Below are 11,908 nucleotides of genomic sequence, written 5' to 3' on the forward strand. Positions count from 1 at the left end.
TTAGTTCCTCTACATGTGGACATGTCCCTAGGGCCACTGGAGTGTCTTGATGGCATGGTGGTGAGCTTTTTCTAAAGTACACAATTTAAGAGACCAAGGTGGACATTGCAATGCTGCATATGCCCTAATCTTGGAAGTCACACACCATTACTTATTTTGTATTCTATTGGTCACACATATGGACCCCGATTCAGCGTAGGAGAAGACTGCACAAGACCATAAATATCAGGAGTTAAAGATCTTTGGAGGCCATCTTGGAGGCTGGCTCCTAAAGCTGGACACATTCTTCCCCAGAATAAAGACTGCATTTCCCAACATCCTCTGATGTTAGGTGTGGCCGTGTGAGCAAGTGTTTGCCAATGGGAAGAGAGCTGAGGCAGTACCCCCACCTTCTGAGATTTGTCCTTAAGGTGAAGGGCATGCCATTCTCCTTCCTTTCACTTCTTCCTGGAGTGTATGAACTGATGGCTGGAGCTGAAGTAGCCATTTTGGATTCTGAGGTGGAAGCTGTGTGTTGACAGTGTTTGGAGGACCAAATAGAAAGAGTTAGACCTGATGATCACAGGGCCATGAAGGATGCTCTGGGCTGCTTAGATGTGCAAAAGAGAAACAAGCTTCTTTCATATTTAAGTCACTGTTGCTTTAGGTTTTGCATTACACACAGGCAAACCTCCTCTGAACTAATACTGGCAAGTTGCTTACTTTTTGCTAAACTTCAGTTTCCCTCTTTACAAAATGGAGACAATTACATAGAGATGTTGTGAGCAGTAAATAATGTTATGAATATAGACTGCATGGCACAAAACACGGCTCATAGGAAACACTTGATACAGTTTTGAGCTGTTATTATTCCCATTTTACAGACATTAAAACTGAGCCAGGTGACAAAGCCAAGGCTAGAACACAGGTCATTCCTCAAATCTGTTCTCCTAATTATTATGATGCAATGAGTTGCTCTTTTGGTGAAAGTGGATAAATGAAAGTAAAGCTATAATGGTAGGTGAGTCTGATGTGGGTTTGGAATAGGGAACGTGAGTCTATGGGCAATGAGAAGCCTTAAAACACTCTTGGGAAGAGAAAGGTAGGATTAGAGCCATAGAAATGAAGTCCTTGTGTCTTCTCTTATTGAGGCCGCTTCACCAAGCCCAGCCTCACAATCCCAGGACGCTCAGGCGACTGTTTTTCCTTGTCATTGGGTTCTTTCTTCTGCCTCCCAAATGCCCTTCTAGGACCAGATGTGGAAGAGGTCTTGAAGCAGTACCTTGGACGTGACTTACTTTTGACTTGATTCTCTGCCAGCGCTCATAACCATCCCTGAAATCAATCTTTTCACTCTTGCTTGGACAATCAGGTGTAAATATACATTTTAATTATTTAAATAATTAAGTCAGTGATTTGCCACTGATCCGATATGTTTGACAATATTTCGGTGCCATCTGTTTCCTAATTGGACTTAATCTCCAAAAGATGTTACCAAAATAGCCCCCAAATAATTAAAAAAAAATCAAGCTACAAAAACCCTCCACTCGCCTTCACTGTATTCATAAATATACATAAACACACACAACACAGTTTCTCCCAACATTTGTACTGGTTTTAGGCATTGTATACATGTGGCCTGATGGCTTATATCATATATTGAAGGCCTCCAGGTGACATAGGGAAAAGTATATTGGCCCTGAGAGGCAAGTTCAAGAGCTGGCTCTCTGTGTGACCTTGGGCAGGTCAATTTCCCTTTCTGGGACTCAGCTCTGATATGCACTTAACCCTTGTCCCCATCTGCTGCTCAAATGTCTTCTGCATTTGAGTACCCTATGAATAGGTACCCTATGAATAGCTGTCCCCATTATATGGACACTATTCATAGGGTACCTTTTATTACTAAAAATGTTCTTGAAATATGATCTGGAGACCTGGGTGAAGGCTAACTTTTGCTCTGTGACCTTGGGTGACCCCTTTCCTTTCTGTGAGCCTAAGGTTTATTTTTCTATAAAAGGGAAGTAATAATATCCCATATTGATTATGTAACTTTGCCTTGTTGGTTGAGGTCATGAAAGATAGTGTTTTGGTCAAGAGAATAGGCTGTAAAATCAGAGTGTCTGGGTCGGAGTGCCCACTTCCCACTTACTAGCCATAAGCCCTTGAGAAGTTACTTAATCTCTCCCAGTCTCAGTTTCCCAATCTGGAAAATGGGTTTCATGATAAAACCTTCCTGCTGGGAATATTGGAGGTTTAACTAAGAGAATGTTTGAAAAGTCACCAGCTTTCAGCAAACTCTTAATTAAGATTATCATTATTGCAAGGTTGTTGTAACAGTTTCATGCGAAAACCTGTTTTGGACTATGAAACATAAAACTTCTAAAAAATTTCTCGAAGTATGTGATACTTGTACACCAATTTAGAAACACTGCCCTATGGACTTTAAAATAATTTTATCTACAATTCAGAGGTGAAAAATAAGGCAAAGAAGATTCAAATGATTTATGTAGGGAGTGATTTTAGAAACTGTGTTTTTTCCACAAACCCGGAGAGAGAGCTCTGACAGTCCAAGAAGACTTCATTTCTGTTTGCCCGAAAATCATTGTCACTGAGCTGCCTTGTTTTCAGCTTTTATTGAGAGCTTTTTTTTTTAAATTTTAGGTATTTTTGAGAGTGGTAAATTTTTTCTGTGCAGCCCGACCTTCTGGAAAGAATTAATTAATTGATTCAATAAATATTTTTGAGCCCCTATAGTGTACTAGGTACTCTCCTAGGTGCTGAGAACACAGCAGTGGATAAGACAGTCAAAATCTCCTTCTCGGGCTTCCGTGATGGTGCAGTGGTTGAGAGTCCGCCTGCCGATGCAGGGGACATGGGTTCGTGTCCCGGTCCAGGAAGATCCCACATGCCACGGGGCGGCTGGGCCCGTGAGCCATGGCCGCTGGACCTGCGCGTCTGGAGCCTGTGCTCCGCAACGGGAGAGGCCACAACAGTGAGAGGCCCGCGTACAGCAAAAAAAAAAAAAAAAAAAAAAAAAACTCCTTCTCCACTTGAGCACATTCTAATGGGACACACACACACACACACACACACACCCCGTGTAATGTTCTATAGCAGATCAGGGCATGATGGTGGAGGTTACATTTTCAACAGGGTAGTAAGGGAAGGATTTTAGGAAGAGGGGGCTTTGTGAGAAACTCGATTGAACCAAGGGAATATGCATGTGGATGTCAGGGAGAAGGGTGCTCCAGGGTGAGGACACAGCAAATGAAGACCCCAAGGTGCAAATCTGCTTGCTCATTAGAGAGCCCCAAGAAGGCCAGTGCAGCTGGAGCAGAAGGAGGGCAACAGCGGGAGGAAATGAGGTCAGAGCGACAGCCAGGGACTGAGCTTGTGGGCCATGGTGACAACTTAGGACTTTCTTCTACGGGGATGTGAATCCTTTGGGGGGGATCCTTCGCATGAGAAGGGCATGACTAGATTTATGATCTGATGTGAAGATTCTGGCTTCTGTTTCAAGACGAGACAGTCAAGGCTGAGAACAGAAGCAGAGAGGCCAGGTTGGCGCCTGCTGTAGTACAGTCACGTGAGCAAGATGATGGTGGCGAGGTGTGTGAGGGATGGAGGTGGCGAAAGTGACTACCTTCTGGATGTGTTGTTTTGGTTTTTGTTTTTTTGGGGTTTTTTTGCAGTACGTGGGCCTCTCACTGTCGTGGCCTCTCCCGTTGCGGAGCGCAGGCTCCAGACGCGCAGGCCCAGCGGCCACGGCTCACGGGCCCAGCCGCTCCGCATGCCCGCGGTCCCTCCCGGACCGGGGCACGAACCCACATCCCCTGCATCGGCAGGCGGACTCTCAACCACTGCGCCACAGGGAAGCCCTGGCTGTGTTTTAAAGGTGGACTCCACAGGATTTGCTACCGGATTGGTGGTGGGTGTTGGGGAAATGAGAGGACTCAAGGGTGATTCCTAGGCTTTTGACCTGAGGAAGGGGGGTTGGGAGGAGGAATGAAGTGCTCATTCCTGAGACGGAGGGTTCTAGATGAGGAGCAGAGCTTTTGTAAAAATAAAAAATTTTTTTTAAAGGTTGGAATCTGAGGTTCCATTTGGGGCACACTAAGTACATCTTAAATATGCAATGTGGATTCATCAGCACATAGATGATATTAAATAAAGCCAGGGTCCTGGCTCTAACCATCGTGTAACATCTATGCTACAATAGAGTTAAGAAAAGGGTTCAAGGCCTTCCACCTGGTGTACTCCAACATTTAATGGTTCGGAAAGGAGTAACCGGTAATGGAGGAGAAAAATCTAGCAGCCAAGTAGACTAGATTCCCAGCGCTGCCGTAACTAAGTTCCACCAACTAGGTGGCTGGACACAAATAGAAATTTATTCTCGCAAATTTCTGGAGAACAGAAATCTGAAATAACGTTGTTGGCAGTGCCCCCTGCTCCCTCAGAAGCCTCTAGGGGTAAGTTTTTCCTGGCCTCTTCCAGCTTTGGGTGGTGGCTGGCAATCCGTGGTGTTCCTTGGCTTACGGCAGCATAACTCTGATCTCTGCTTCCATTTCCACATAGCTCCCTTTCCTGTGTCTGCTCTTTGTGTCTCCAAATCTCTCTCTCTTCACGAGGACACCAGTCACTGGATTTAGGGTCCACCCTAATCCAGTATGACCTCATCTTAACTTGACCCTGTTTCCAAATAAGGTCACATTCACAGGTGCTGGGATTTAGGGTTTCAACTTATCTTTCCAGGACATGATTCACCTCACAACAGAAGGTAATACAATCTCTGGTTAACACTTCATTCTGTGTTTTCTGTTAGCACTTCCTGACAACCACAGTGAATGTTCAGATTTTAATTCTCTCTTTATTGGTCATTTTGAGGAATTCAACACAATAGCATTTTTTTCAAATAGTAATTATGTGGGATGTTAAGAAACCGTTAACCTGAAAAGAAAAGTTTTCTGTAGTCAGATACATTGGAAGAGTACTGTGTTAAACATACATATTTTTTACATGGCAGGACTTTTCAGTGCCTTTATTAGGCGAATGGGCATTGGGAATCTCCAAGAATGGATGCAGAGCGTACAGCATTCCCTTTAGTTACCAGAAACTTCAGGTTACAGAGCATATTACGTTCAGATGGAAAGGGAAAACATGGGTGACTGCAATGTGGGATTCTGTGGGTGCTAAAAAACTGAGAAATCAGAGGAGACAGTCTTACAAATGACATATAAATAACCTTCAGTTCTTTATCCTTTAAAGAAAGCCCCTGTGCACACTGCACCATCTATTCAAAATCAGCAAATTCCATTATGCAGATGAAATCCTTTGGAAACAAATCTGACATGCGGAGAAAGAGAGAGAGAAAAAACATTTAATCTGCCTCAGACATTTGATTTCATTTTAACCTTCTCAGGAAAATGTTTCCTCTGTAATGTTTCCAATGGATTTGAGCTGATCCTATTATGCTGGATACTCATTCATTCTTTTCCAAATAATATCTGAAATGTTGATCAGCGGAGCCCACTGAGGGCCGAGTACATTATGTATAGTATCCCATTTAATCCTTCCCATATCCTGCAAGGTTTTCCTTCTTTTATAAAGAGGTTTGGAACAACTTTCTTAAGATTGTACAATTAGTAATAGCAGTAATGCTGTTCAATCCTAAGTCTGTCTCTTTAAAACCCATGATTCTTCTAAGTGATTCTGAGTGTTGTTTTGCTCATTCATTTGCTTTGGAAGGAGAAAGGGGAGAAGCTAACCTTACAGAGAACATCAAATAAGAGGAAGCAAATTATTAATGATAATAATAGTAGTTAATAATGACTGTGTTCAACCAGATGTTTTCTGGTTGAAATATTGCAGCTCTCCTACCAAACAGACATATCTATGACCGTTTTATAAGTAAGGAAATGGGGTGCAGAGTGATTCTAGTAAGTGCTACAGTTGGGATTAGAATCCAAGTCTGACTCCATAGTTCAGAATTTTACCCCATTTATTTTCATTTTTGCTATCTTTAAATGAGGTCCTCCATTTGATGGTGTGGGAAGTAGTGACATAAATAGTGGTGGTTACTTGGAGCACTGGGTTAAGAAGGATCCTGAAGCTCTATGTAGGCTCAGTGAGAGGAAGTGATGTTTAGATTTGGGGATGTCTGCCCTGGGGATAGAGACCACAGGCAGATGTGCTGTCATTGTTATTCTGGCTTAGCTCCTCCACTGTTTTGGGATGCCTGCCTTGTTTTCTCCTTTTCCCTTTTTCTCTAAAGTACAGAATGGGTAGTTTGCAGAGGGAGGGCTAGGTAAGAAGCATTATGAGAGTAGTTTTGCTTTAAAGGTGTGTCTAAATGGGAGATCTGGTCAAAGCAGGGCTCTGATGCAGTTGTAATGCTACCACTGTGACAGTGCCCTGTCTTCTAAGGGCACTTTTTAAAAAAAATTTACTTTTTATTTTATATTTGGGTATAGTTGATTTACACTGTTGTGTTAGTTTCAGGTGTACAGTAAAGTGGTTCAGTTATACATATACAGACATCCATTCTGCAGGAAACTCCACTCAATGTTCTGTAAGGGCACTTTCACATGATCTGAGTTAGTTGATCCCCCCCAATGGGCTTTCAAGGCAGGCAGGGTACTGTTAATTATCCCACTTTATAGATGAGGAGACTGAGGTTCAAGGAGGCACAGTAACTTCCTGGTGCCCTCAGAGTTTCTAAGTAGCAGTAACAGTTTTGGACGCAGGCTTTCAGCCTTCAAATCCAGCAGTCCCGCTGCTACACTAAGACCTGTTCTCTTAATTTACTGTAGTTATGATCAGAGTCGGGATAAGACCAAGAGAGAGGTGAGCTAGCCCTGGGAGTATAGTTTGGATGGAAAGAATGATGGGCGTGGTCAGGAAGGAGTGAAGTTTGGTGATGAAACCATTTCAGGAGTTTTTCTTCTTTTCACAGCTGCCAACTCTTTCCTATATTGAATAATAATAATACGATAATAATAACCAACAGTATTGGGGTGTTTCCTATGAATGAGGCAGTATGCTCAATGCCTTAACTAGCTGATTTAATCCTAAGAACAACCCAGCAAATTAGGCTCAATTCGTACCCCCTCCCCATTTTACAGATGACAAAACTGAGTCTTAGGGAGCTTTACTATTTGCCCCAGCTGGGATTGGAATGCAGGGGATTCCAGAGGCTGCTCCCTTATCCAGCAATCTCCTCTGCCTGTTAGCTCCACTGTCAGACTGGCTGGGAACCATGGACACACTCTTGGTGTCTATTTCAAGATTCTAAAGCTGTTGTTTGCTTATAAACATCAGATCTGCAGCTGATGTAAAGCACCGCACAGATTCCCAGCACATCACCACGGAGTTGACTGCCCCCGGCCAGCCGAGACCCAGCAAAGCAGTCACGTGCCTGCTTTCATCTGATGCAGGAGGAGACTCAAAGTCTCCCCTTCCAGAATCCTGACTTCAAATACATTCCCCACCACCACCACCGCCGCAGGCTCTCTGTCTTTTCTCAAATACTCATATAAATCTTCAAATTTGTTGTTACCCTTCCCTGGATCTATTTGTTTTTCTCCCTGTGTATTGTTTTAAATAGGAAGAAAACTGCTTTCTTAACCCAGTTTAATACCTCATTTAGAGCTGTCTTGCCAATCAGGAAATGAAATACAATCACATCAGGCAATGTGATTTAAATTCAGCCCTGTCTTCATATTTTGCCATTTGAGTCCTGAAATTTACACAGCCTCGTTCTCACTCTAATTGATTCTTCTAACCTGAACATGACTTTTACCATCCTGTGGTTAGAACACTCAACTGGCCTTATTTCTCTGCTGGCAGGGCATATATAACCTTTAAAGGGACCCACGCTGTCACGAAGTTTATGTCTCAAATTTAAGATTTTTTAAATGAAACAAGAGCTGCCGGGAAGTTTAAAGAGCTTAATATGAAGAATAAAACATTCAAACATGACGGGTGCTTTTTCTTCTGAAAACTTTATAAATAAAGACATTAACATTTCTCAGTATCATGGACACACCAAATATAGCCAATATCCTTCAGCATGTGAAATGACCGAAGTAAGACTTTTACTCTATAAATAAAACTTGTAACTACAGACTCTACCCTAACTTGAACGATGCTATCAGTAGACTTGGGGTTGCCAAGGGTGGTCCTTGCTTTATCTGTTAAAGTAAGAAGAAATTGGCTAAGGTGATGGAAGGTCTAAGAGAATGTGGTTAGTATATATAATCTGCCTCAGAAATCACATTGCTTAGACTCATGGAACATTCTGTGCCTTACTACATGTCATCATGTATACATATATGACCAATAATTCCAAAGAGACTTGAATGTCTTGTTGGAATACACATCAGGCTGGGAGATGATTCCCGGACTCCAGATTTAGTTGTGTCACTAAGGGCCACCATTTCCTACATGATGGGCACTTTTAATGTTGAATTAAACCTTCACAAAAATGTATGGACAGTATTATTACCCTCATTTGACAGAAAAGCAAACTGTACCCCTTAATAAAGGAGTTTAAAAAAACCTCATAAGGACATGCAGCAAGTAAATGGGAGAATTGGGATGTGAACACAGGTCTGTCTGATGCCCAAGTCTCTCCTCTTAGCTCTTCTGTATCCTTGGACTAGGTACTTCCCATCTGGGCCTCAGTTTCCCTTCAGTGGAATAAAGAAACTGACCTAGGTAATCTTAATGTTTCTTAAATGGATTTGGATTTGGAAGACCTGCTCTTGAGATCCAGAAACTGCTTTATGGTTTTGTCACCTTGGGCAAATTGTTCAATCCTTCTGAGCCTCAGTTTCTACATCTATGAAATGCGGATAAAAATCCTTAACTAGAGATCAAATTAAATAATGGAAATAAGGGTTTTCTTTCCATTTCACTGTACACAGGTATGGGCTTTTTTTTTTTATTATAAATGATTGCAGTAAGACTTAAACCTGAATAAAATATCATGTTAATCATGTTGGTAGCTAGCTTGAAAATATCTATCTTCTAGCTAGCTAGCTAGCTATCCATCCTTACACTCATATCTAAAACATGAGAGTAAGGCAGAGGAAGGTTACAAAGTGATTAAAAGCAAGGGCTTTAATCACACAGACCTATGTGTTCTATCACAAACTCATGACATTATCTCAAGTAAGTGGTTAAACCTCTCTAAGGGTTGGTGTCGCCTGTGAAAGGGAATCACAGTGGGGCAACTCCATGAGGTTCATGTGAGAATTACATGGGATGAGAATGCCTGTAAGCCGGACACAGGGGGTAGGGGCTCCATTAGCATTGGTGAGTGAGAGAACAATAGTTCCCTAGCACAGGGAATGCCCTGGACTGCCACGCTTCCTTTTGATTCTTTTTATCTTTCAATTCTTTTGATCACTTCCTTTATGAAATTAAATAATCCATTTAACCTCCCAGGGCTCTTTGATCTCCTGACCCTCACAGCCAGCAGCAAAATTAAACCTACATGAATTGAATCTTTCTACAGGGAGGAACCAGGACAGGGGAGCCGGATGGAGCAGAAAACAGGGATGATTTAAATTTCAAATTCAGAGATAATTCTTCACTCATTCATTCTTAGTTTCATCTAATCTTATGCTCTATACCAAGTTCTTCTGGGTTCAAGATCCCATTTCTCCACAGAGAACCCTAGGAATAGTAGGACTGTTATTGTGGGTGTTATTTGAGAAGCCAGAAGGCTGAGGCTCAGAGGGAGATGAATGACTTTTCCAAGAGCCCTCAGATAATCAGTGTTGGAGCCAGTATGAAATCCAAGCATTCAATATAACAATGTAATATGATGTAATGTAATATAATATTAATATGATATTATACTAGTGCATATATATGCACTATATATATATGCACTATATATGCACATATATATGTATAGATATAAAATAATCTAAGTATTCAAATGTATATATGTATATATGTGTAACATATGTGTACATAATATACACACATATACATTCATATATATATACACATATATATGTGTGTGTGTGTATAAAATTTCACTTTTTGGGCTTCCCTGGTGGCGCAGTGGTTGAGAGTCCGCCTGCCGATGCAGGGGACACGGGTTCGTGCCCTGGACCGGGAAGATCCCACATGCCGCGGAGCGGCTGGGCCCATGAGCCATGGCCGCTGAGCCTGCGCGTCCAGAGCCTGTGCTCTGCAACCGGAAAGGTCACAACAGTGAGAGGCCCGTGTACCAAAAAAAAAAAAAAAAAAAAAAAAAAATTCACTTTTTCCCTGTTTGCTTGCCACTGAGTGACTGCTCCTCTCACTTTTAAAAGGGAGTTATTCTCCATTGCGGTCCACTGTGTAAGAAATGCTCAGAGCTTTTGGAAGAGACACCCTGGAAAAGTGCCTGGAATCTGCAGCACACAGAGATAGACCTCTAAAATATACACAATATCCATCCTTTCCATCTTCATTGTTTCCACCTGTCGTGGTCAGAATAATTGTCCCCCAAAGTGGTCTATGCCCTGGAACCTATGAATATGTTACACCACGTGGCCAAAGGATCTTTGCAGGTGTGATTAAGTTAGGGATCTTGAGATGAGAGGTTATTCTGGGTTACCCGTGTGGACTCCATGCAATTACAAGGGTCCTTAGAAGAGGGAGGCAGGAGGGTTGGAGTCCAAGAGAGAGGTAAAGATGCTTCCTTGCTGACTTTGAAAATGGAGCCAAGGAATGCAGGTGGCCTCTAAGAGCTGGAAATGAGAAGAAAATGGATTCCATCCCAGAGCCTCCAGAAGGAATGCAGGCTGGTTGATAAGAACCATATCAGACTCTGATCTCCATTGGTAACTAACTAATACACCACCACCATCCCTAGCCTGGGCGACTTCAGTTACCTACAAACTAGTCTCTCTCCTTCTACTTCTCCCACCCTCTCCACCCACAGAATCTGTTCTCTGTGCAGCCACCAAAGGGATCATTTCAAACCTCAACCTGCTAATGTCTCTGTGTGCTTGAAACCCTCAACAGCTTCCTGTCACACTTAGAAGAAAATCCAGAACTCTTATCGTGGCCTCATTTTCCCATCTGAGGTCTGAAGGTTATTGGACTTGCCCACCCAGTCCTGGGAGGTTAGGGGGTAGATCTGAGCCCAGAACTCCAAGATCTGGCCCAAGTTTGCCTGCTCTGAGATTTGTAGGCACATTCTCTGATCTGGGACTATCTCCCTAAGAGAAACGAAGTGAAGAGCTTTCCCAGAGAAATGTCAGGGCCATGGCCACAGTGTCTGAGGTTTTGAGAAGGATGGCTGGAAGAAGTTGGAAAACTTTTTTTCGAATGCTCTCCCTCCTGCTCTCAGAATTTCTTGTACTCGGAAGTCCACAAAATGCTGGAAAGATAAATGAATTGAGGGAATTCTCTAGGAAGAAAACCAAGAATTATTTTAATAAATGACTTGCTCCCTTAATGCATAATATTTTAGTAAATAGATAATAACAATACAATATATACTTATTTCTATAAGGTTATAAACTCCAATGCCTGCAGGACCAGACTGGAAACATATGAGTGAGAATTCAGGCCAAGTGTTGCTAGATCTTCCGATTTTTCAAAAGAAAATAGAAATCTGGAGTTTTATGTGAAAAATGTCCCAGTTTTTAAATACAGGCAATGGGTTATCACAATTTGACAACTGTTTTAACCATGGGAAGACTAAACAGAGCATTTCAGTGGGGGCTGGATGTCGCCAGTGGCTATCTGTCTGAGATGATGCTCCTTCACGCTAAGGACCACATCACCTCTGACATACTGGGGTCCTATGGTCAGGTATGACCTCATTCCACTTAGATATCTTTCCACCCTTTGAACTTTGGTTGGAGAAAAGGGGGTCCAGAAAATAAAAACAAAAGTAAACAAATGGGACCTAATGAAACTT

The sequence above is a fragment of the Lagenorhynchus albirostris genome, chromosome 7 (genome assembly GCF_949774975.1).
Source record: "Lagenorhynchus albirostris chromosome 7, mLagAlb1.1, whole genome shotgun sequence".
Lineage (NCBI taxonomy): Eukaryota > Metazoa > Chordata > Mammalia > Artiodactyla > Delphinidae > Lagenorhynchus > Lagenorhynchus albirostris.